The sequence below is a fragment of the Ictidomys tridecemlineatus genome, chromosome 5 (assembly GCF_052094955.1).
Source record: "Ictidomys tridecemlineatus isolate mIctTri1 chromosome 5, mIctTri1.hap1, whole genome shotgun sequence".
Taxonomy (NCBI): domain Eukaryota; kingdom Metazoa; phylum Chordata; class Mammalia; order Rodentia; family Sciuridae; genus Ictidomys; species Ictidomys tridecemlineatus.
The window spans coordinates 128,531,818-128,554,758 of record NC_135481.1 but is presented as its reverse complement, the minus strand read 5'-3'; the positions used below and the strand labels follow the sequence as shown (position 1 = coordinate 128,554,758).

The 22,941-nt window shown below is 38.0% G+C and overlaps 1 pseudogene; it reads right to left on the bottom strand.

The window, feature by feature from the left end:
• Positions 1-4,185: 4,185 nt before the first annotated feature.
• LOC101977420 (NGFI-A-binding protein 1 pseudogene) lies at positions 4,186-9,489 on the bottom strand (annotated as a pseudogene).
• Positions 9,490-22,941: the final 13,452 nt, after the last annotated feature.

Below are 22,941 nucleotides of genomic sequence, written 5' to 3'. Positions count from 1 at the left end.
ACCTGTTTCCCGGGAGCAGCAGATGAAGAGTGGGCTTCATGTCTGGAAAGCCCCACCTGACTCCTTGGAAGAATGAGTTCATTTGCTCTCTATCCTGGAGCTACCAGTGTAGAATCAAAAAAGGTTAGCTGAGCAGGAAGAAAAGCAATTTTGTAAGTCATCCTTGAGGTACAGAACCAGTCATTTTTCAACCGCTGTTTCCACGTTTGAACACTCATCTCATTCCTTAATAAAATTTCCTGAAATGAATTGAAGAATCAGAAATCTTTCTCTACAACACAAATGCAAATTTTTGTTCCTGAGTATAACTTGTGTAACTGAGAGAACAAAGTAGAATGGGACCACCTAGGGTGCCGCAGTCTGGCTGCACACAAAATAAACGGGGCTGCACGCACGCCAGGCGAGCGCGCTACCGCTTGAGTCACATCCCCAGCCCGAAACAGCAAGTCTTTATTCCCGCACTCTCAACATTAGGGCCACTGATTTTTTTTCTGATTGTTTTTAGCTTGAAACTCTGCAGAACTCAAAAGTATAAAAGGAAATGAACATGAAGTTTTTCTGGCTGAATCAGGTGAAGTCTGTGTCATCCAGGCCCATTCCATGACCACAAGGCAAACTGCATGGGTCATTTGGCTCTGGGAATCATCTTGAAAAATCACTGACTGAGAAAAAATATTGAGAAAAAATATAAAGGATGACAGGGAGAGGTAGAAGACAATCTATGCACAGTCCCTCTGTTAGTCAGCTTTATGTTACTAAGCAAATACTCAAGGCAGTTCAACTTACCATGATCAAAAATTTATTTTATCTGGGTGTGGTGGTGCACGGAACCAGAACAGTACCAGGTCACCATTCAACAATGGCGACTACTCCTAGGGCCTTAGGCTTCCAGCTTCTTCTTCCTATCTAAGAGAAGGGGCCCACCAAAAGAGCCCGCCAAAGGGCCGTCACCAGCCAAGGAGCCCAATAAAAAAACTAACAACAGGTATGCCAGTCATAACCACACGCACTTCCCACAGGGGATAATTTAAGTCCTTAAAACCACACTGCTGCTGTTGCAGATGCTTCCATCTCTACTGTAGCATATGATGAATAAACTGATCTCTGGACCACCTGGTGTGCTCCCTCACTGAGTGGTTGGGGTCTTTGGGGGGGGGTCTTTCACATACCTCTAATTCCAGTAACTTGGGAGGCTGAGGCTGGAGGATCATGAGTTCAAAGCCAGCCTCAGCAATTTAGCAAGGCCCTACGCAAGTTAGTAAGCCCCTGTCTCAAAATAAAATTAAAAAATGGCTGGGGGTGTGACTCAGTGGTTAAGCACCCCTGGGTTCAATCCCCTGTACCAAAAAAAAAAAAGTTTTCTTTGTCTCATAGTGCCATAGGTTCCTGTCCATAATCCATTGACATCATTGTTTTGGACTGTGATGAGTTAGCACATACTGATGGGAGCAGGTGGTGAAATAAAACAGGTCCCTCATGACCTGGAAATGAAAACAGAGAGAAAGGGGCTGGGATTGTGGCTCAATGGTAGAGGATTTGCCAAGTACTATGAAGCACCACATAAAAATAACTTAAATAAAATAAAGATATTGTGTTCATTTACAACTAAAACCAACAAAAGAGAGAGAGAGAGAGAGAGAGAGAGAGAGAGAGAGAGAGAGAGAGAAGAAGGAGGAGGAGGAGGAGGAGGAGGAGGAGGAGGAGGAGGAGGAGGAGAAGGAGGAGGAGGAGGAGGACACCAGGGTCCTATAATCTTTTTCAGGGCACACTCCAAATATCTAAAGACTTCTCAAAAGGCCCCACCTTTTTAAGATTACACCACTTTCCAAATATGTCAACTTGGGGACCAAGCTTTTAACATATGGGCCTTTGAAGGGACCTTTTAGTTTTCAAATTGTAGCAGTCCCCAAAATGTTATTTGTTTTATGTAAATAGATTGGGCATTGTGCCCACTTAACTCCCACACAAATTTCTTAGCTAATTGTGTGTGTGTAATTTATTTCTTACTTTTATTCTGATAATTATCTGGCAACATTCTCCTTGCTTAACATTTTCTAGCCCACAGAGAAGAACATCTATAATTTCAATGTTATATGAAACCCTCTTTAGTTCAATTCTTTTCTAGCTTTCTTCCTTCCAATCACTGTTGTCCTACTCCTCCTACATGCTTCTGGCCCACACGTCCATGAGGTAGTCCATATTTCAGGCATCCAAGCTCCCTGGTTGTCTTCACACATCAAGACTTGGAAATGATCAAGTAATGTTTAACAGATAAGTTTTAATAGAAGCAATGTGTGCATGCAGGCAAACGAGTCTCAAATTGCTTTGAAGATGCACCCCTTAGAGAATTCTCTCAAAACTATCTTTAGGACTGGATCAAGATGGTGGAAGTGAGGGAGGCTGCAGGTTTCAACTCCACAGTGTGGAACCAAAGCAGTGATAGAATCACATAATGGAGAGGTGGATGAGAGAGGGAATGCACTGATTCAAAATACTGAGCTACCAGAGGATTTTAGACACTTGAACACAAAACAGAAAAGTATTTGTTACCCCAGAAGCAGCACCTGCAGCATCAGGGCAGGACTAAGGAGAGGGCTACAACATGGAGAAAGAAGGAGAGGCAAAGCTGACAAGCTTACTTCAGAAAAAGCAGTAGAAGAGAGATAAAAACAAAGTTAAACTGGTGCAGGAGTTACAGAGACACATGTTGAGCAAGAAGTGTTCTATTCTCTGAATTTGCCAGTAAAGAGAAGCAGGCAGCCCATTTGTAGAGACTATACCTCAGCTTAGAGCTTGGGAAAGGCTTTCTACCTAGAGATCACAACAAATATTATCATAGGGAACACCTTTAAAATGAGCCAGCTGAGCAACCTATGTAGTGGGATCACTATCTATGAGATGAAGACACCCGAACCCTTCCTCTCCTTCTGGCTTCTGCATTGAGTGAGGTGGAACAAAACAGAGAGCATGACACTATCAGGGAGTGCAGCACCTAGGCCACCACTTTTTGCTTCTGCCAGTAGTTGCAGCCCCTAGAAAGTGGCAAGTACTTCTGCTGTTGGCCAACACCACATACCCAACCTTTCTTCACCAACTCATGTGCCCATTGCCAAGTTGTCCCATTCCTCTGCCTCTGCCCCAGGCCACTACTTTTTGCTTTTGTCAGGAGGTGCAGCCTCTAGAAAGCAACAGGTGCCTCTGCTCTTGGCCACCACTACACACCCAGCCTTTCTTCAGCAACCCATGCCCCAGTTGCCAGGCTGTCTCATTCCTCTTCCACTGCACCCCATGCACTGAATCTCTATTGCTGTTTAGATAACCCCAAGTGTATGCCACATTTCTATATGCAGGTCCACAAGCCAGGCAGTGAGAGACCTGTCCACTCTGTCACAATTAGGGGCCATTTCTTCTGACTTTCCAGAGAGCTAGTCAATCTCAGGCATGCTGAGGAAGTACAGAACCCAGTTAGGTTCATTCCAGAAGTGGAAGGACTGAGGTCTGTGACAATAGATGTCATGACTTGAGTTCTGTGCAGTTCTCAAAGGAGAAAGATGAGCTGAAGGGAGAATAAACTAAACATACAGCTCCTTGTTCCATCATGGGGACAGCTGGTATTATTACTACCTCTGTATCCAGAGAAACTTGAAGAACAAGCTAAGGAGACATGGGCATTTACTACACCCCCCAAAATAGAGAAGAGAGAAAAACACTTGACAGAAATCAAATCTGGAAAGCCCAGTAAGAAACCTTTCCATCTCAAATAGCTTGTCTTGGAATAATGTTGTACTCCCTCATGTTCATTTTTTATTGTCTCCTGTGTTTGATAGGTTCTTCCCCCAATTATTTGATAGTGCATACTTTAATCCAAATACATGTATTTTATAAAATGTTTTAATTTCTATTTTAAAATTTTTTAACATTCTCTCCCCAACCCATACAGAGAATTGAACCCACAGTTTTATTCATGCTAGGCAAGCACTCAACCACTAAATTATATCCCTTGCCATCTTATGCTCCTCCTACTCCAGTTTCTTCTGTCATTATCTGCTTCTGCCCCGCCCCCCAACCCCTGTTTTTACTTTTGTTTTTTTTAATGGCAGGTCAAATTTCCTGAAACCAAAAAGACACATATATTTTGATAGTCTTCTAAATCCCAGTTGAATTCAAATATTAAAGTAACACACAAACAATCTAAAAAAATTCAATATTGTTCCAAGACACTTACTGAATCTCCATGACAAGATGAAAACAAGAAAAATTAGGATGACAAGTAGAACCACTCCTTGGTTCTTCCTCTCTTCTACTAGCTGCGGCATTACAGCCGTTCTCCCTCCCCTTTTTTATTCATTTATTTTTACTTCCTCCTGCTTCTATTTCTTTTAAGCCCTACATACTTTACTAGCAATACTAGATACAAACAAAAATTAGAAATTAGGCAAGAGATAGAAATAAATGGGATACAATTAGAAATGGAAAAATTCAGATTATTCCTATGTGCAGATAATATGATCTTATGCTTAGAAAACTCTAACATTTCCACAAGAAGACTTATAGATCCAATAAAAAAGAAATTCAGCAAAGTAACAAAACATAAAATAAACATGCAAAACTTTTTCTGTACATGAATAGTAAAATCGGCTGAGAAAAGACTCAGGAAAACAATTCCCATCACAGTAGTTTTAAATAAACCTAGGAATAAGCATAACTAAGAAAGTGAAAGACCTCTACAATAAAAATTATAAAACAGAAAAGAAAGAAATAAGACAGTAGATGAAGATCTCCCGTGTTTATGGATAGTCAGAATTAACATAATTAAAATGGCCACAATACAAAATGTGATCTACAGATTTAATGTAATACCTATCAAAATACCAATGACATTCTTTACAGAACTAAAAAAAAAAAAAAAAAAGTCCTAAAACTCATATGGAAGAACAAAACTCTCAGAATACTTATAACAATACTGAGCAAAAAGAGCAATGCTAGAGGCATCACAGTACCTGATTTCAAATTATACTACAGAGTCAGAGTAACTAAAATTGCATAGTACTGCCATAAAAACAGACACATTGAGGAAATGAACAGAAGAAAAGACACAGAGGCAATTCCACATGGCTATAGACATTTGGCTCTTGACAAAACTAACATAAATATACACTGGAGAATATAAAGTCTATTTAACAAGTGGTCCTAGAAATATTGCATATCCGTACATAGAAGAAAACTAGATCCAGATATATTAGCCTTCAAAATTGATTGAAGGCCAAAATACTAGATCCAAACTCTGCAACTCTTGGAAGAAATAATTGGGGAAACACTTCAACATACAGGCATAGGCAAAGATTTCCTGAATAGAACACCAATCGCTCAGGAAATATGATAAAGAATCAATAAATCAACTAACATCAAATTTAATGGCTTCTGTACAACAAAGGAAACAATTAGTAGAGTGAAGAGATAACCTATAGAATGGCAGAAAATCTTTGCCAGCCACTCTTCAGAAAACAAATATCCCAAATGAATAAAGATTTTTTTTTAATGCTCCCTTTGACTATCTTGGCTGTAATATTGAGGTAACCAATCAACCTTGTTCAGTGAAAATACCCCTAACACAATTTAAAAAAACAACTAGTTATAACATCCAATTCATATATACAATTCAAATAAAAATAGTATATGTATAATATATTATATATATTATTTTAATACATTAATGTTTACAAAATAAAACCTGTTTTCTACTGAAATTTTTGTGCTTCTTCATCACTAAGCTTGAAAGAGCAGAAAAGTGTGATTAAGGACTCTTACTTATGGATTTAAAGATGCAGTTTGTGAGTTCATGAAAGATGGATAAATAATAGTTGGGAGATTATTGCATTTTTAAAAATGATTGCTTATTAAAATTTATAAACTTGAACTGTAAGACACAATAAAAAAAAAAGACCACAAAATTTCTCAAAATATATTAGAATACAGGAAATGTTTCATGAAACTACTGAGATACTAACCAGTGCTATGGCTAATATTAAAAACTGAAAATTCTATTTAAATTGTACTCACATTAGTTCTACAAGCAGTGAATAATAAAATAATCAACCTCAAGTTAGCAAAGAAGTTGCAAGGTCCATAAAAAGTTTCTTCGGTTGGCAAAATACCAGGGTACCTGTAAAGCATTTAGGAAGGAAAAAAAGTCTCTTAACAGTATAAAAGTTGTTCACTGATTTTTTCTACCATAAAGCTCTTCTACAAATCAAAATGAAAAAAGCAATTATATATATGATAGTGATCAGAGACTATAGGGCAGACATTTCATCTAACATTTGGCTGACAAATTTTAGTATAACAGATTATGACAATATTTGTTACACAGTTATGAGTTAAAGCAGAACTAAAAACAGAAAAACATATACTCCATGTCCATATTCTCTTCTCAGCAATATCTGGGTTTAGATGAATGTGTAATAAGTATATAAACTGTCAAATATCTTCTCTTTAATCAGCAGAAAAAATAGATATTGGCCGACATTGGATTTTCCTTTTTTTTTTTTTTAAATACCCACTATGGATTCAAATGTGAAATCCTTACAAGTATGCCAATATATTATTAACATTTAATAATGTGTATGAGCACTCAGTATACTAATAGGGAAATTAAAAATATACTTTTAAGTTAAAATAAATTTTACAAAAAAAACTGCATTCAAAAATCTGAAAGGTGTACACAAATAAAATTGTAAAATAAATAATAAAGCTGTCAACTTAACTTCCATAGAAATATGCCGGCAAATATGAATCAGTGACTCCACTCTTGTGATAGTTGGGTGGGAAGACATTCTCCAGTGAGAGCCACCTAGTCTGACTCTTATACATGGAGAAGAATTTCTGAATACAAAATCTATTATAGCCTTTGTTAAGTCATCATCTTTATCTCATTTAGCGTTAATGTACTACATCTTAATCTACTTAACACATTCTGAAATACGAATGTTTAATCAAAGATTTTATACATTAGTCAACTTGTTTTAAGATCTGTCCAAGAAATAGCTTCCTATATTTGTTATGTCTTAAACAGCAATTCTGCAATCCAATCTGAGCCAACTAGGTAAGAGAGATTTTCTACTTTATTGCTCTCTTTTTAACTTTTCCCTAACTAATTGTGTAAATGTGCACTCATTAAAACAGCAAAAAGGTTACTGAATAAATTCTATACATTTTCTGGTAAAATTAGTTTCATTAAGTATTAAATACACACTATTTTCTTTGGCTTAAATTGAGAATTTGCTTTTAATTTTTCTATAATTATTGCAACCTTGCCAATAACTATATTACTTAAGCTTTCTATTTTATGACTGTAAAGATTTTAAACTCTGATAATAATATTTACACTAAATACACTTAAAGCAGACAATAAAATTTCAAATAAAACAAACTATATCCGAGTCTATTAGGACCAAACAGATCTCAACATCTAGATTTTACTTTATAAATTACACAAATACATTGTACATTCTGAAACAATGAATGCTTACAATATTAACTTGTAACCTTTTCACATAAAATAACTTACACAGGAATGTGAATGGATCAATATTTGTGATATAAATTGCAACTCTAAATTCTTTTCTTTTGTGGCTGTTGTTTTTTCTTCCCAGTTTCCACAGACTGATGCAGGAGTTCTTATGCTTTGGCTATGAAATCTGAGCTTAATGAGGCAACATTGGCTATTAAGCCTTATTTCTATGATGGAGCATTATCCTTAAATCTGATGCCATTTCCAGAGAACAGTAGGAGAATCAGAGCTATCTCGAATCTTCAGGTTCTGTTTTGTTGACTTTCTTTTCCAAAGTAGAAGTTGAGTGAGGGTAGTCTTTTAAAATCCCAAGGCTCTCTGAGGAGTGGGACTTGGCCTCACTTGAGTAAAGTCTACTCAGCTACCCATTCACCACAAAATGATGTGGCTGTCTGTTCTGCAAATTAGGCATTTGGATATTCAAAGGTGTCTTTCCTTGTCCATCTGAGTTATCAGAAGGCAAGCCATCAGGACTGCTCTTTTGAGCTCTGCCTGGTAAAGCCCTGTAGACAGTCTTTTCTCAGCATGCTGCAGTCTCTCATAGCATAGCCAGCTTGGGCACAGAGGAGCTCTATCTGCTTTGCCATCACCTTTTCAGACTGCTGTGAACTAAGGGCTGCGTGTTCTTCACTCTTGGCTCTAGCCTGCTGAAAGAGTGTGTGCATAGAATCCTGGAAATCTGGAAATACATCCTCTACTTTAATTCTCTTTAAGGATAATTCATCTCTTTCACCACATGTTGACTTGATGTATCTGTAAGTATATTCATAGGTGACTTCTCGAGAAATATGCCTAGCCAAAGCAGAAAGTTCATCTCTTCTTGTAAGCTGAGCATTATCTTTCACATAGAATTGGGCAGCTTCTTCGTTAACAGTGAGCTCATGAAGTGTGAGATGTTTCCCATCCTTTTTATTTGAATCAAATCTGCCATACATTGCACTGTATTTTCGAATTTCCTCCTCTTTTTGTGGATTATCATCACTTATTTCAAAAACGTGACCATTTTGGCCAACTTCTTGTTGGTTTTTAGCAGCTCTTTCCCTTCATTCAAATCACTTTTTTGTCAGTGTGGGGGCCATTCGCTCCACACACTCAGCCACAGAGAGGGCAGCAGCAGCATCCAGTGCTTCACTGCTTTCCTTGGAGAAAGCTGGAGAGCCAAGGTCTGCTGGGGTCAGACTGTGTTCTCCCTCAGTAGCATGGTGGCCTTGCCAGAGTCTGTTGTGCTAAGCTCCCATCACATCTGACTTCCCTTGTCCCAAGCTCTGCACACAAGTAGTGGCAGCACATTTGGGAATTTTAAAATGAGGTTCCTTTCATTGCTACTTCAGGATATTCCCAGCCAATTTGGTGATCCCTCTGGTACTTTGTAGATAGGTATACTACTGACAGGAAGGGAAGTCAGTGGCTGATTGAAAAGGCCAGGGTTTGTAATCCAGTCTCTCAAAGTCTTCTATAGTCTTCTAACATGAAGGGGCTTGCTAGCCACGCCAAGGAGTGCCAGTGATTTTCAAAAATTCCTCTTCTCCAGCTTCACAGAGTTGCTGGACATCATCGCCACCTTGTTGGATAAAGGCATCAAAAAAGCAGATTGCCTTTCTGCAGTATTCTATATAGCTGCAACTCTCCCAGGGTCCTGGGTAAGGCTGTAGCCATTACTGTGGATGGGTTTAACTTGGCCCACAGCTGCAGCAGTCTTGGCGCACTCTCCCTGGAGGACAACTCAGCCCCAACTCTCCCTCAGGCGGCTTCGGTGGCCTGGACGCCCCGCTCCCGTCTTGGGAGGGGGGGAGGGAAGGTGGTGGGCGCAGTCTCCCTGCGCACTCTGGCTCCTGCCCGCTGCTGCCCACCCGCCTGCCCAGACGACGCTCATTCTGCTGCTGTGGCGGCAACAGCGGTGGCACCTCCTCCGCCCTCCCCGTGCGCTCCGCACCTTCCGGTCCCCCGCCCACCTCCGTCCGAGCCTGCACCCCCAGCGCGCCCTCCCGTTGGGAGATTCCTGTTCTTGCTACTTTGACGGCTCAGGCTCCGGCTCAGGTCCTCTAGCGGCCAAGTGACTCAGATACAGGCAGTGGGCCGCCTTGGGACAGGGGAGAGGGTGACGCCCCGTGGCTTGGCCTCTTCCTACCGCCCCCATCCCTGAATAAAGAAATTTTTAAAAACTCAACATTAAAAAATAGCCCAGCCTATACATGTACAAATGAACTGAATAGGCACTTATTAAAAGAAATATGCATAGAAGTCCAACTTCTTTAACAAATCAGGAAAATGCTAATCAAAACTACACTGAGATTCCTTCTCACTTCTCTTACTGTGGCAAGCATGAAAAATACAAATAACAAAAAAAGTTGGTGAAGATGTGGGGAAAAGAAACACATACACACAGTTGGTGAAAATTTAAATTATTTTAGTCACTGTAGAAATCAGTATGGAGTGTCCCCAAAAGGCTAAAAGTAGAATTACTGTATGATCAAGTTCTATCATTCCTTGGAATTTATCCAGAAGAATTAAAGTGAGTATACTTTAAAAACAAATGCATACAAATAAAATGTTTGCCACAGCACAATTCACTAGTCAAGTTATGGAGTCTGCCTAGGTGGCTATCAACAAATGAATGGATAAAGACAATATATATATATATATATATATATATATAAAAATATATATATTATAAATATATATTATATTAATATTATATATATTATATATATTTATATATATAAATATATATATATATCACAGAATGGAGTATTATTGAGTCATAAAGAACAAAATTCTACAATTTTCGGGGAAACTGATGAAACTGAAGAATATAATTTTGAGTTAAATAAGTCATACTGTGAGAAAATATTATATGTTTTCTCTCATATGTAAGCTAGCGGGGTGTGTGGAGGTGAAACCATAAAAGTAGAAGAGAGACCTAGATAGTATAGGAGGAGGATCTGGGAGGAAGGATGAGAAAGGCATTGAGAAGTGAATTTAATCAAATTGTTTACATAGATACCTAATTAAACTCATCATTTTGTAAAATACATGCCAATGGGGGGGGGGGAGCTCTCTCCAAGAGTTAAAAAAAATTTTCTCCAGAAAACACAAAAAGTAAAAAAAAAAAAAAAAAAAAGTGCAAATAAAATTGAGGTAATTAAAGAGTTCCTGCTCCCCACTGTGGCTCCCTTAAATTAGGTGATCTTGAACCAGGTTGAGAAGCAGGACAAATCAGGTTGGGAAAAATGCTAAAGATTATGAAATGGAGGGCTGGACACATGCACTGAGGCATTTAGAAGGGCTCTGGTAGATGGTGTGGGGCCAGGGGAATAAGCCGATCAAACCATACATTATGCAGAAATTTGTCTGCTTTAGCAATGCTTAGGATGTACTGGGATGAATTGATTACTGCAGAAGTCTAATTGAAAGGTAGAGGTGGGACACACAGTAGTAGTGCAAAGAAAGAAAGGGACTTGAAAATGAAGAATTTGAAGAAAAAAAAGAAATAAAACAGGGAATCACCGGGAAATAAAAGGGAGACCAACAGAGTAAAGGAAAAGGATAGAGAAGGAGGAGAAGAAGAGGGCATGAGGAAGTATTTGGTAACAAAGTCTACCAAATTATTATATATCCATGTATGAATATACCATGATGAATCTAGTTTATATATTTATTATAATGTACTACTACTTCTACTACTACTTCCACCACTACTAATGATGATGATAGAAAATCAGGGCAGTAGAGCAAGCAGATCAGGGGAAGAAAAAGGGGAGGGAAAGGGAAGATATTGAGGAATGAGACTGATCAAATTATGTGCATATATGAATATTACATAATAAATCCCATTATTATGTATAGTTATCATGTACCTATAAAAAGAATGTTTTTTTTTAAAAAAAGGATTTACAGGGAAGTGGATAAAGGAAGAACTAAATGGATGCAATCGTTGAAAATCACCCGAAGAAGTCCCAAAATTGTAGAGACTAAGAAAATAGCAAAAATAAGCAAGGTGCATCAGTTGATTGCAGAGAAAAAAAATGAGCTCCAGGGCAAAACACATCTGCAGTGTTCTGTGGGTTTGCCACCACCAGAAAGCAAGGCCCCAGTAAGACCTATCATAGAGGTGACCTACCTTGGGTTTTCCATCCCTTCTGGGGACAAAGTGTTCTCTTGTCATTCACACTTGAACAGTTGCAAGATCCTTGGCACCAAAGCCCTCTTGGAGGGTGAGGGTGGGTATGGTGCAGATAGGGCAACAGTTTGAGAGAATATTGTCTCTCCTGCAACTGTCACCCATGAAATCAGCACCTGGCTAGCACCCCTGCTCTGCTCTCCCTTGCCTTTAGAACCGTGTGGGCTTAGGCTGAGGCTCCTACAACACTTTGTCCTCAAGTGGTCTATTTGATGTGCTGTTATTGCCCCCTGCTTTAGTCAGCTCAGGCTGCTGCAACAAATACCATATCATGGGTAGCTGAAGCAACAGATATTTAAACATTTCTTACCTTTCTAGAGGATGGAAGTGTAAGATCAGAGCGCCAGCATGACTGGGTTCTGTTGAAGACTGTCATCTGGATTGTAGACCCAAGCTTTTCTCAAATAGTAGAGAGAAAGAGAGGGGAAGCAGATTTTTTTCCTTCATGAGGGCTAAGCTCATTCATGAGAGTTCTACCTCTTTGGCCAGATTACCTACACAGAGTCTCAAATTCCTAATGCTATGACTTTGGGAATTAGGCCTTCAACATATAAATGCTGGAGGGGAGACACAAGCATTTAATCCATGGCACCCCACCTACTGGAAATGGAAGTAGATCATCTCATAAACAAGGGGCTGATGAATGGATAACACTCAAAATTATAAAAAGTTCATGTTTCAATTTGTACTTGGCTCAGTTTCTCCTGACCAGTGTCTTGAAAGCAAGGACACAAGTCATGACTTGAACAATGACTGGAGTGACTGATGTACTCTGCACACACCCAGCACCTAGCAGCAGGCTTTGAAGGGAAACTGTTTCACTCTCATAGAAAGCACCTTTCTCTCTAAAGGTGTGTCTGGGATGTGTTTCCAGGATCTTTCTGTGTGTTGCATTAGATGACTCCCAGTTTGCTCTTGTAGCTATTGATTTTAATTCTAATATATTTAGCTACATTTTATTGAAATATTATTATTTAGTTAAATTTATCAGTTTTGAAAATGCCCTCAATATGTTGGAGTATTGGGGCTACTTTTTCATCCAGTATATGCAGGTTTTGTGGCGTAATCCAAGATCCATGATCCACTTTGAGTTGAGTTTTGACATAGGGGTTGTAATGATAATGGTTACCTAGGTTACTTTTCAGGCTTATGAAGGCTATTTTTGTTGAAAACAAGCATTGTTTCTCTGGGCCTGTGCAGATGTGCAATGGGGAGTGGGGTGGGGGCATTGATGTCAGGAGGCCAAACCTCCATCCTCAGATCATGCTAATGCGGACATTTTCTGAACATACATCTCAGGAAGAGCCATGACGATTGATTACACCAATGAAATCCAAGCATTACTTGGCCTTCACCCATGCCTTAAATACTCTGCTTCTTTATCCCATAAATATCTCTAAGCCTTATATCCTCCAGGAGGCAGATGTGAGACTTAGATTTTTCATCTTCATACTTGGCTACCTCATGGATAAACTCTTGCTCTTTTACAAAACTTGTTTCAGTGACTGGCACAATGCATGGGGGACAAAAAGACCCTGGCTTGGAAACACATGGTGAGATGTTACCACTAGCTGTCTAAAGTTTTGTGTGCAGCATCCCCAGGGACAACTTTCAGTGCCCTTTGGCATTTAACATTCACTTCTGTAGCTCTTCCTACATAAACAAAAATCCATTACTGCAGTGTGTCGCTCTGTTTTTTTTTTTTTTCACGTACACTCCTGAACAAGTTATAAAAAAGAGAAGCCAGAGAGGCACAATGACATCTTGAAGATCTGTGTTGACCTGGTGCTTTCAGTTCTTAGTTATTGGAAGTTCCACATTCACAAATTGTAAGACCATTCTGCTAATTTCTCACATTAGAAATAAAATTAGAATTGCAAAGCAAGCCTATGGACAATCCAAACTTACAGTAGTTCATTTATGAGTAAATAATATGTGCCAAGGAGCTTTCTGATTTTGTCCTGTGAAGTCCTCACATTTATGATATGTTGTTCAGAGATCTGATCACACTTAATGAAAGCATTATTGTGCATCTTCCAGAGTTCCCCTAAGTTACTTCAATAGATAAGGTTTCAGGAGGTCAGAACAGTAGCTTCTCACTATGTATCTCTATGGCAATTAGAAATCTGCCCAGAAAGGCAGGAGGTACCTGATACTCACTTCTGAGAGATTTCTTTCACTGTTCCTAAGGAAGTTAGTAAATCACTATTTTTTTTTTCAGAAATTAAATGTAGTGTAGGATGATGGCAGAAAATTCAAGGGTGAGACCTTTGGAAATAATGCCAATAGAACTGAATTATCCAACTATTGGCTCAGTCAGCCAGTGATTCTGGGAAAAAAATTCCATTGATGAAAAAACATTTTCCTTACAGATACTATGACAGATTACTTCACTGCAATTTGTAAGTGTGCTGTGACAGCCTTGGGATAGAAGTGACACATGTGGATTCGTGCCTTCAGGTTAAGTCCAGACAAACTCCCTCAGCACATAGCCAAGAGCCAAGGACCAACATGAGGAGCTGACACACCAGGACGTCTCCTCTTATCATACATTTCCACCAAGGCAGGAGACTGTCCTGTGCATCCAAATACCATCTTGCAATGAAGAAGGAATAGCACTAAGAAATCTGAGCATTCCTAGAAAGTACAGCCATCCGAAAGAGGCAGCTGAGTCCAGCAGAGCCCAGATTCTGAGGGTAATTCTATAATTTGGCATAATTGGCGGGCAAAAATCACACCTAGGACTGCCACTCTGAAGGATGCTGACAACACTGGAAACAAACATGGCAGGTTCATTCTGTTTGTCTCATCTGGTAACTTAGGCTTTATGGAGAATATTGAGGCTCTGAAGCTAGAGAAGGAGAAGGAAAGATCCTGAGCAGGTGAGTATTTACCTTCTGTGTGCTGCTCCAGGACAGATTCTGTCCAAATTTGTGGTTTCAGAGCTTTTCCTCCCAGGTACTGCTATCTAGCATTTCATAAAAACTGACTAAATAAAGCTATGTAGTTGCCAAGAAGGGCTCTGTGCACTAGCACATGGACATATTTAACACACATGCTTTTAGCTTTGGCCTGTCCATAGTACTTCACACCAACAGTGTATCTGCAGAGTTTTTAAAAAAAATTTTTTTCCTCAGGAAAAAAAAAATTTTTTCCTCAGGAAAAAAAAATGGTAGCTTAAAAAGAGAACATCTCTTGTCCCTCATAGGTCTAAAACTTTTAGGGAGAACTAATAAACAGAATTAAGAATCTGATGTGCAAAGGCAAAAATGTCCCTGTATTTCATTCACCTTTATAGAAAATTGGTTTGCCAGTAAGTTCGTTTATTAGGTGGGTCTCTTTACTGTGATTTGAATTGACCTACTCTATGGAACACAGGCCAATCCCATCAGGCTTCTGCCTATGCATAACAATGGGAATACAAAAAAAAACCCTAAGTCTATGAAAAAAAAATGTGAGGGAAAGATTTGCATCAAATATTTATGATGTTATATGCTGATTTATAGAAGTTTAGATATTTTAAATTATTTATTTAAAGTTTTTAAAAACACTTCATGAATTAAAAGTCGGTGAATTTAGCCAGGCATTGTGGAGCAGCTTGGGAAACTATGGCAGGAGGATCATGAGTTCAAAGTCAGCTTCAGCAAAAGTGAGGCACTAAGCAACTCAGTGAGACCCTGTCTATAAATAAAATACAAAATAGGGCTGGGGATGGGGCTCTGTGGTTGAGTGCAATTCTAGTGACAAAAAAAAGACAGTAAATGTTATATAATATACTATTTGGGACATTTCGGAGTTCAAAAAGCCAGAGTCCCATGTTTTAAGAAGCCATGTGATAATTTAAGGACAAATTTAAACATTTTTCCCAATCTAATCACTTTTATTTATTTATCTTGATGATACCCATAATAAATTTTAAAAAATTGAGTTGTAGATGGACAGAATGCCTTTATTTTATTTATTTATTTATTTTTATGTGGTGCTGAGGATCGAACCCAGTGCCTAATGCACACTAGGCAAGCACTGTGCCACTGAGTTATAGCCCCAATCCCCATCATATAAATTTATACTACTAACTATTAAAGTGAGAAATAAGTATTTAAATATATTTTTAGTTATAGATGGATGCAATGTATTTTGTTTATTTATTTTTATGTGGTGCTGAGGATTGAACCCAGTGCCTCACTTGTGCGAAGCAGGCGCTCTGCCACTGAGCCACAGCCCTAGCCCCGAGAAATAAGTATCTTTTTAAAAAAATATTTATTTTTTAGTTGTAGTTGGACACAATACCTTTATTTTATTCATATATTACTATGTGGTGCTGAGGACAGAACCCAGGGTCTCACAGGCTGGGAGGTGAGATCTCTACCGCTGAGCCACAACCCCGGCCTGAGAAATAAGTACCTTAATGCTAAAAATAATTATGGTATTGGAAGTATTAGGCAAATTATTTCCTGGTTCCACCAACAGATGAGCACAATCCATGATCTGAGGAAATGTGCTCAATATCTCAGTACTAGATAGGCTGAGAATTTTGAGGAAAGATAAAAAAAAACACAATCCAATCAATTCCATTCATCTCTGTCTATATTATGTAATAAATGATACTGTATTCTAAATGCTGCTATTGATACATTTGCAGTCAAAAGAGTTGATAGAGCTGGGCGCAGTGGCACTTGCCTGTAATCCCAGTGGCTCTGGAGGTTGAAGTAGGAGGATCCTGAGTTCAAAGCCAGCCCAGTGAGACCCTGTCTCTAAATAAAGTACAAAATAGGGCTGGGGATGTGGCCCAGTGGTCAAGTGCCCCTGAGTTCAATCACTGGTACCTACCCTCACCCACCAAAAGTTAACAATTTCCACTGTCTCCAATGGTATTTCTCACACAGGTGAGCACTTTTGGCCTTAGAGCCCATGATTTTGGCATCTGAGTTATGAAGAAAGCAGTCCCTGTCTGGAAATGTGTATTTATGCAATCATTTGGGGGGAGTCTGAAAGAAAAAACCTCAGTATGATTCTTCTAGTAAATTTCATCATCTCTGCCAACCCCATGACTCTCTTCGACAAGCCTGCACTCTTAGGCACCATGACTGATGGGATGAGAAGGTGGCACTGAGGGCTAAAAGGCAGCAGCACCAGGAATGCTTGAGTCAATTTAATCCAGGGTCTCTAGAGCAACAATAACTGCAGAATAAGGTGCTCCCTACACAAGCAAAATGTGGAATGAAAGGCTCACATGGTTACTTTTTGAAGATAGTTTTCTGGGTATTGGTTTTTTGACTTTTGTCTGGATAAATGTGGAGTACAAAATTTCTTAAGGAGAATTTTTTTCCTTTTTTTTTTGTACCAGAGATTGAATGCAGAAGCACTTAACCAATCTGTCACATCCCCAGTCCATTACTGAATTTTTATTTTGAGACGGGGTCTTGTTAAATGGCTTAAGTCCTCACTAAGTTGCTGAGGCTGGCTTTGCACTCTTGATCCTTCTGCCTTGGCCTTCAGAGCCACAGGATCAGAGACAAGTGCCACCATGCCTAGCTTAAGGAGATTATTAAGAAGAAAATAATTGAAGACTAATATTATAGCATTTTCTTATTTAGAATGCACAGATTTTTAAGTCTTCTTTTGTATAAGATTTATTTTTTAATTTTAGAAAATATCAATTTAATTTTGATGGAACCAAAGTGAACAGTCAAAAACAAGTTTTTAGAAAGTTACATTCATATATAATGACATAAATTTTATTAAGTAGTGTGAGTTTTACTTCTTAAAAAAATCTATCATTTTGAAAATTTTTAAAAATTTTCAAAGCCAGCCTCAGCAATGGTGAGGAGCTAAGCAACTCAATGAGACCCTGTCTCTAAATACAAAAATAGGACTGAGGATTTGGCTTAATGGTTGAGTGCCTCTGTGTTCAATCCCTGGTACCCCTCTCCCCCCCAAAAAAAATTTTAGTTCAGCCATTTGTGTGTGTGTGTGTGTGTGTGTGTGTGTGTGTGTGTGTGTGCAGAAGATTGAACCAGGGCCTCACACATACTACTCAAGCATTCTGCTACTGAGCTACAACCCAGCCATAGTTCATCCATCTTGAGATGCTGACTTTTCAAAATTTATGTTTCTTGGTATAAAAAGGTAAGGCATGTTGTATCAGAAGAATCATATTGACTTTTTTTCCTTTTCTGCTCCCCGCAAAATGAAAATATTAACCCATTACTCTCTCTACAATAACCAGCTCTTCCTTTAGGGAAATCATAAAATACACTGACAAAAATGTGGTGACAGTATCACTGGTGTTGATGCTCAACACCTTGGGAGCTGCCTCTCTGCCTTTGGTCCCTGAAAACACCCGAGCCCACCCAGATTTCTCTACTCAGCCCTCCCAGTACCCTTTATAAGATCCCTTTCCTTTTTTATCACAAATGTATTGCTAAGAAATATTTAATTACATTTCAGAAATCAATAGAAGGAATACATAAATAAAATATGAATACATATTTTATTTCACATTTGCAATATTTCATATTATGCAATATGAGTACATACATAAAATGCATGAGGAGAAACATAAAATTATACAAACAAAACAGAAAACACACATAGATAATCTTTCAGAAGAAATGTTTATAAGTTGAACTCTGTAAATCACACTTCAGGAATGAGTATGTAGTCTGGTAGGAGTACCAAGGAATATTTATTGAAACCATATTACATGCAATCAGAGTGGCAACTATAAACACTAAACCTCATTAGCTGATTGCTACTCTCTTAGAAAAAATAATTTAAATATTCAATAAAAGTAATCTGAATATACAAGATGAATTTCATACCACCACTTCATAATGCCTGCTTACCACATTTTGAGCTATTAACTTTGAAAATTAAATATAATGGAAATAAGTGGATCCTAAACTTGGAGACCTTTTTCCTCTGTATATTTATAACCTTTGCAGTACCTACAGCAGTGGAGCCTGAATCATAAAGGGCTTCTGTCTCTGCAGATCAGAAAAACAACATACAAGGCCCTTAGGCTTCTTAAAAATAATTAAATTGAGTCTTTATTAGTTATTATGATCTTTGCAACTACTGAGAAGTTTAGATGTTAAACTGATATTGAGACATACCACCCATAGGAATCCAAGCAAATGGTTTGAGAAAAGGAAAAGAGACAGAAATCAAGGTTCTGACCCCAGCTGTTCATAGCCACAAGGACAGTTTCTTAACAGCCCCTAGACATGTGCCAACACTTATGCTAACAAAGTCTTAGAAATTATCTCCCCAGATTTGTTGAAGAATTCAAAATAGAGAGGGTTAGTATGCTGTTTCTGAACTCTATCAGTCCACTAATCAACTATAGAGACATATCAAGCCAACGAAAACCTCTAGACCACAGAAACCTTTTCCTCTTCAGGAGTACTGCTTTATTTCAGTTACTCTAATAAATCTTGGTACTTTTCTCTCACCCTGGTGTTTGTGGAATTTATTCTTCAAATTTGTAAGACAAAGAACCCACCTGACATTCATGCTCCCTGTTACAATATTAGAGTAATCACCAGGTCAAAAATGGTAATTTGATAATGTACATGTTGGCTGAAATCTGGCTTCAGTGAAAATATATTTTTACTGGGCATGCTAGAAATTATTGAAGGATACTTTAAACATAAATCCCAGGCCAAAAAAAAAAAAAAGCTACCTAATGGTAAAAATAGATGAGAGTGAGTAATCAAGAGCATGCTCTCCAACCCTTTGTGTCAACTCTTTACTTGATTACTTACTAAGTACCATGCTTGATTTACAAGGAATGAAGTAAAACCCAAGTTACACTTAAACCCAGATCTTTGGAATATTAAATAAAGGGAACAAATACTCAACTCCAAAGCTATATCACCAATATTTATAAGGATACATGTACAGGGGGCAGAGTTAATTTTTAGCTATACTTCCTAAGTGAATTAGCTTACCTGTTACAGTCTACCTCTTTAGAAGGTAGAGAAGAACACTTTATTTTTAACTGTATTCACTGATTTAATCCTCTGAACTACTATTTGTGCAACAGAAAAGGTAATTTACTCAATGACACAGAGTCTTGTGATGGAATGATACATCTCCAAAAAGCAAGCCTGCAGCTTCTTTCACACTGCATAGGAAGGAAATCCCTACTATCATCACAGCCTTCCCCTGGCCTTCTCCACATGATATATCTCAGGATGGTAGTCATTGCCCATCGGCCAGCCCTGAACTCTTTGCATCACAGAGACATTGTGTGGTAGCCTGCTAACTAACCCCAGGGGCTCTGACACTGGCTCATTTACTTATTTATATATTTCAATTTTTCATGATTTGCTCACTTGACTAGTAACCTTTCCATAGTCTGTTCTCAAACTAAAAAGAGATACTATAATTGGAAATAATGAATAGCTCCCAATAATTCCCTTCTAACTTAATTTTCTTTATGAGCATTACTGTCAACAAATAAGGAAGAAAGCTATCAAAACAAAATCAAAATAAATTTATAATAAAAATAAAGCAAACAAATGATAACATGAAAAACCTAATTTTTTAATTTCATTAAAATTCAAATAATTAATTTTTGAGCAATAGGAATGGAAAAGAACTAAGGATGAAAGCTCTTTCTAAGGAGAGAGCAGAGACAATAGCTGACTTACTATCATCTCTCTGGTTTAGGCTTGCCAACCCAGGGCTGTGGGTGCTGGACAGCTCTGAGGACCTGCTGAAGGACACCTGGGGCAAGGCAGAGGCCAACGGAGCATCACAGATGTAAAAGCAACACCTGCAGGTTAATACACTGGGAGAAGATGTCCTTTCTCCTCTTCCTGACTTTTCTCCTTTCTTTTTTGGTTAACAGGCTAGAACTTGCACCAGTCTTGGTCATAAGCACTTTAGCCTATGTCTAATAATAGGATGACAAGGAAAATAAAAGCCTTGTTTCTAGCCTTTGTCATTCTCCATGGTGTAACTATTCCCAATAAGGCCAATTCAAAGCCCTCAGTGTAATGTTTCTGAACCCGGGGCTGGGAAGGCATGCAGACACACACCACATAGCATTTCCACCAGCCACAAAAGAAGACATACAAACAGCCTGAAGAGAAGGGGTCATAGCAAGATACCATGAAAGAAGAAGTAAAATGTGAGTTTTGATAATTGATTATCTGTGCTTTTGATATGATAGGCTCAGTTTTACATTTACATAATTAAATTTTAAATAATGTCTGTATTTTAACACTGGTTTGCAAAATTCATGAAAAGTTAACAGTTGGCTCTTGCTAGCTACTGAAAATTGGTATCAGCACATGACTCAATAGGGACATATTAGAAGGATTTTCTTTAAAATCGGGAAGAAGACTCACAGACATCACTGCTTCTGTTAACACTGCATTGAGAGTCCTATGAGTTTATAAGACTCTAAAATTTTAATATGAAGAGCATATAAACTGGAAAGAACAAAAAGCAACTGTTGGTCCTTCCAGCTAATGTGACTGCATAGGTAGAAAAATAAAAAAATAAATAAAAAGGTTACTTAGATATTAGTTCAATATTCAAAAACTAATGCTATACCTAAACAATAGCCATATTTACAAAATAAGAGAGAATATCAAATGGTAACAAAATATATTGGCATCTAAGAATGCAACCTACAAAATAATCCAAGGTGTTTATAGAGATCATTATAGAAACTCTGTTGAAAAATAAGAAAGAAAAACTACCTAACTGCAGTCTATAAGAACCACAAACAGGAAAACTCCATATTTTTAAGGTATCATTTTCTCTAGCTTGAGCTAAAGATTCATTAGAGGCCCAATCAAAAGCACAGGAGGTTGTTCATAAGACTCGAAGGAGTGCCTCATGAGGCTCACAAGTTCTTAACACACGGGACAGACACCATTTAGGGGCTCTGAAAACATGAATAGAAACTTATTACATCTTTATTTTTACTAACCTTTAACTAAACTCAACATTTTCTTCAATCATGGAATTAGACATACTACACAAGTTCAGCATGCCCTGTGCATTTGTTACCTACATAAATTGCAGATATTTTAATAGCATTCATTCCCCAAAAGAAAGCATACACAGCTTAATCTAGGAAAAAAAAATTAGAATGACTTTTGCATTGTAGTCTTTTTTTGGGAAGAACAATTTCATATTTTTTAATTTGTTCTTTTTAATTATACATTACAGTAGAATGTATTTTGACATATTATACATACATGGAGTATAACTTATTCTAATTGGGATTCTTGTGATTGTACATGATGTGGAGTTACCCTGGTCATGTATTCAAATACAAGGCTAGGAAAATTATGTCTGATTAATTCTACTGTCTTTTCTATTCCCCTCCCCCTCCCTTCCCTTTCCTTTGGTCTAATCCAATGGACTTCTATTCTTCCCCTCCCCACCCTCCCTTGCTGTGAGTTAGCATCCATATATCAAACACAACATTTGGCCTTGGTTTTTTGGGATCGGCTTATTTCACTTAGCATAATAGTCTTCAGTTCCATCCATTTACTGGAAAATGTCATAATTTCTTTCTTCTTTACGGCCGAGTAATATACCATTGTGTATATATACCCATTTTCTTTTTTTTTATTTAATTTTTTTTAATTGTTGATGGACCTTTATTTTATTCATTTATTTATATGCAGTGCTGAGACTTGAAGCCAGTGACTCATATATACGAGGCAAGCGCTCTACCACTGAGCCACAACCACAGCCCCCCACATTTTCTTTATCAATTCATCTGTTGAAGGACATCTAGTTTGGTTCCATAGTTTTGCTTTGTGAATTGAGCTATTATAAACATTGATGTAGCTACATCACTTTTGTATGCTGACTTTAGGTCCTTTGGGTATAGACCAACGAGTGGGATAATTAGATGAAATAAATAGTGGTTCTATTCCAAGTTTTCTGAGGAATCTCCATACTAATTTCCAGAGTGGGTGTACCAATTTACAGTCCCACCAGTAATGTGTGAATGTATCTTTTTCTCTATATCCTGGCCAATATTTATATTGTTACTTGTCTTCATTATTGCCTCTCTGAATGTAGTGAGATGTAATCTCAGTGTAGTTTAAATTTGCATTTCTTTAATTGCTAGATACGTTGAACATTTTTCCATATCTTTATCTTTTGTATTCTTCTTCTGTGAAGTGCCTGTTCAGTCCATTTATTAATGGAT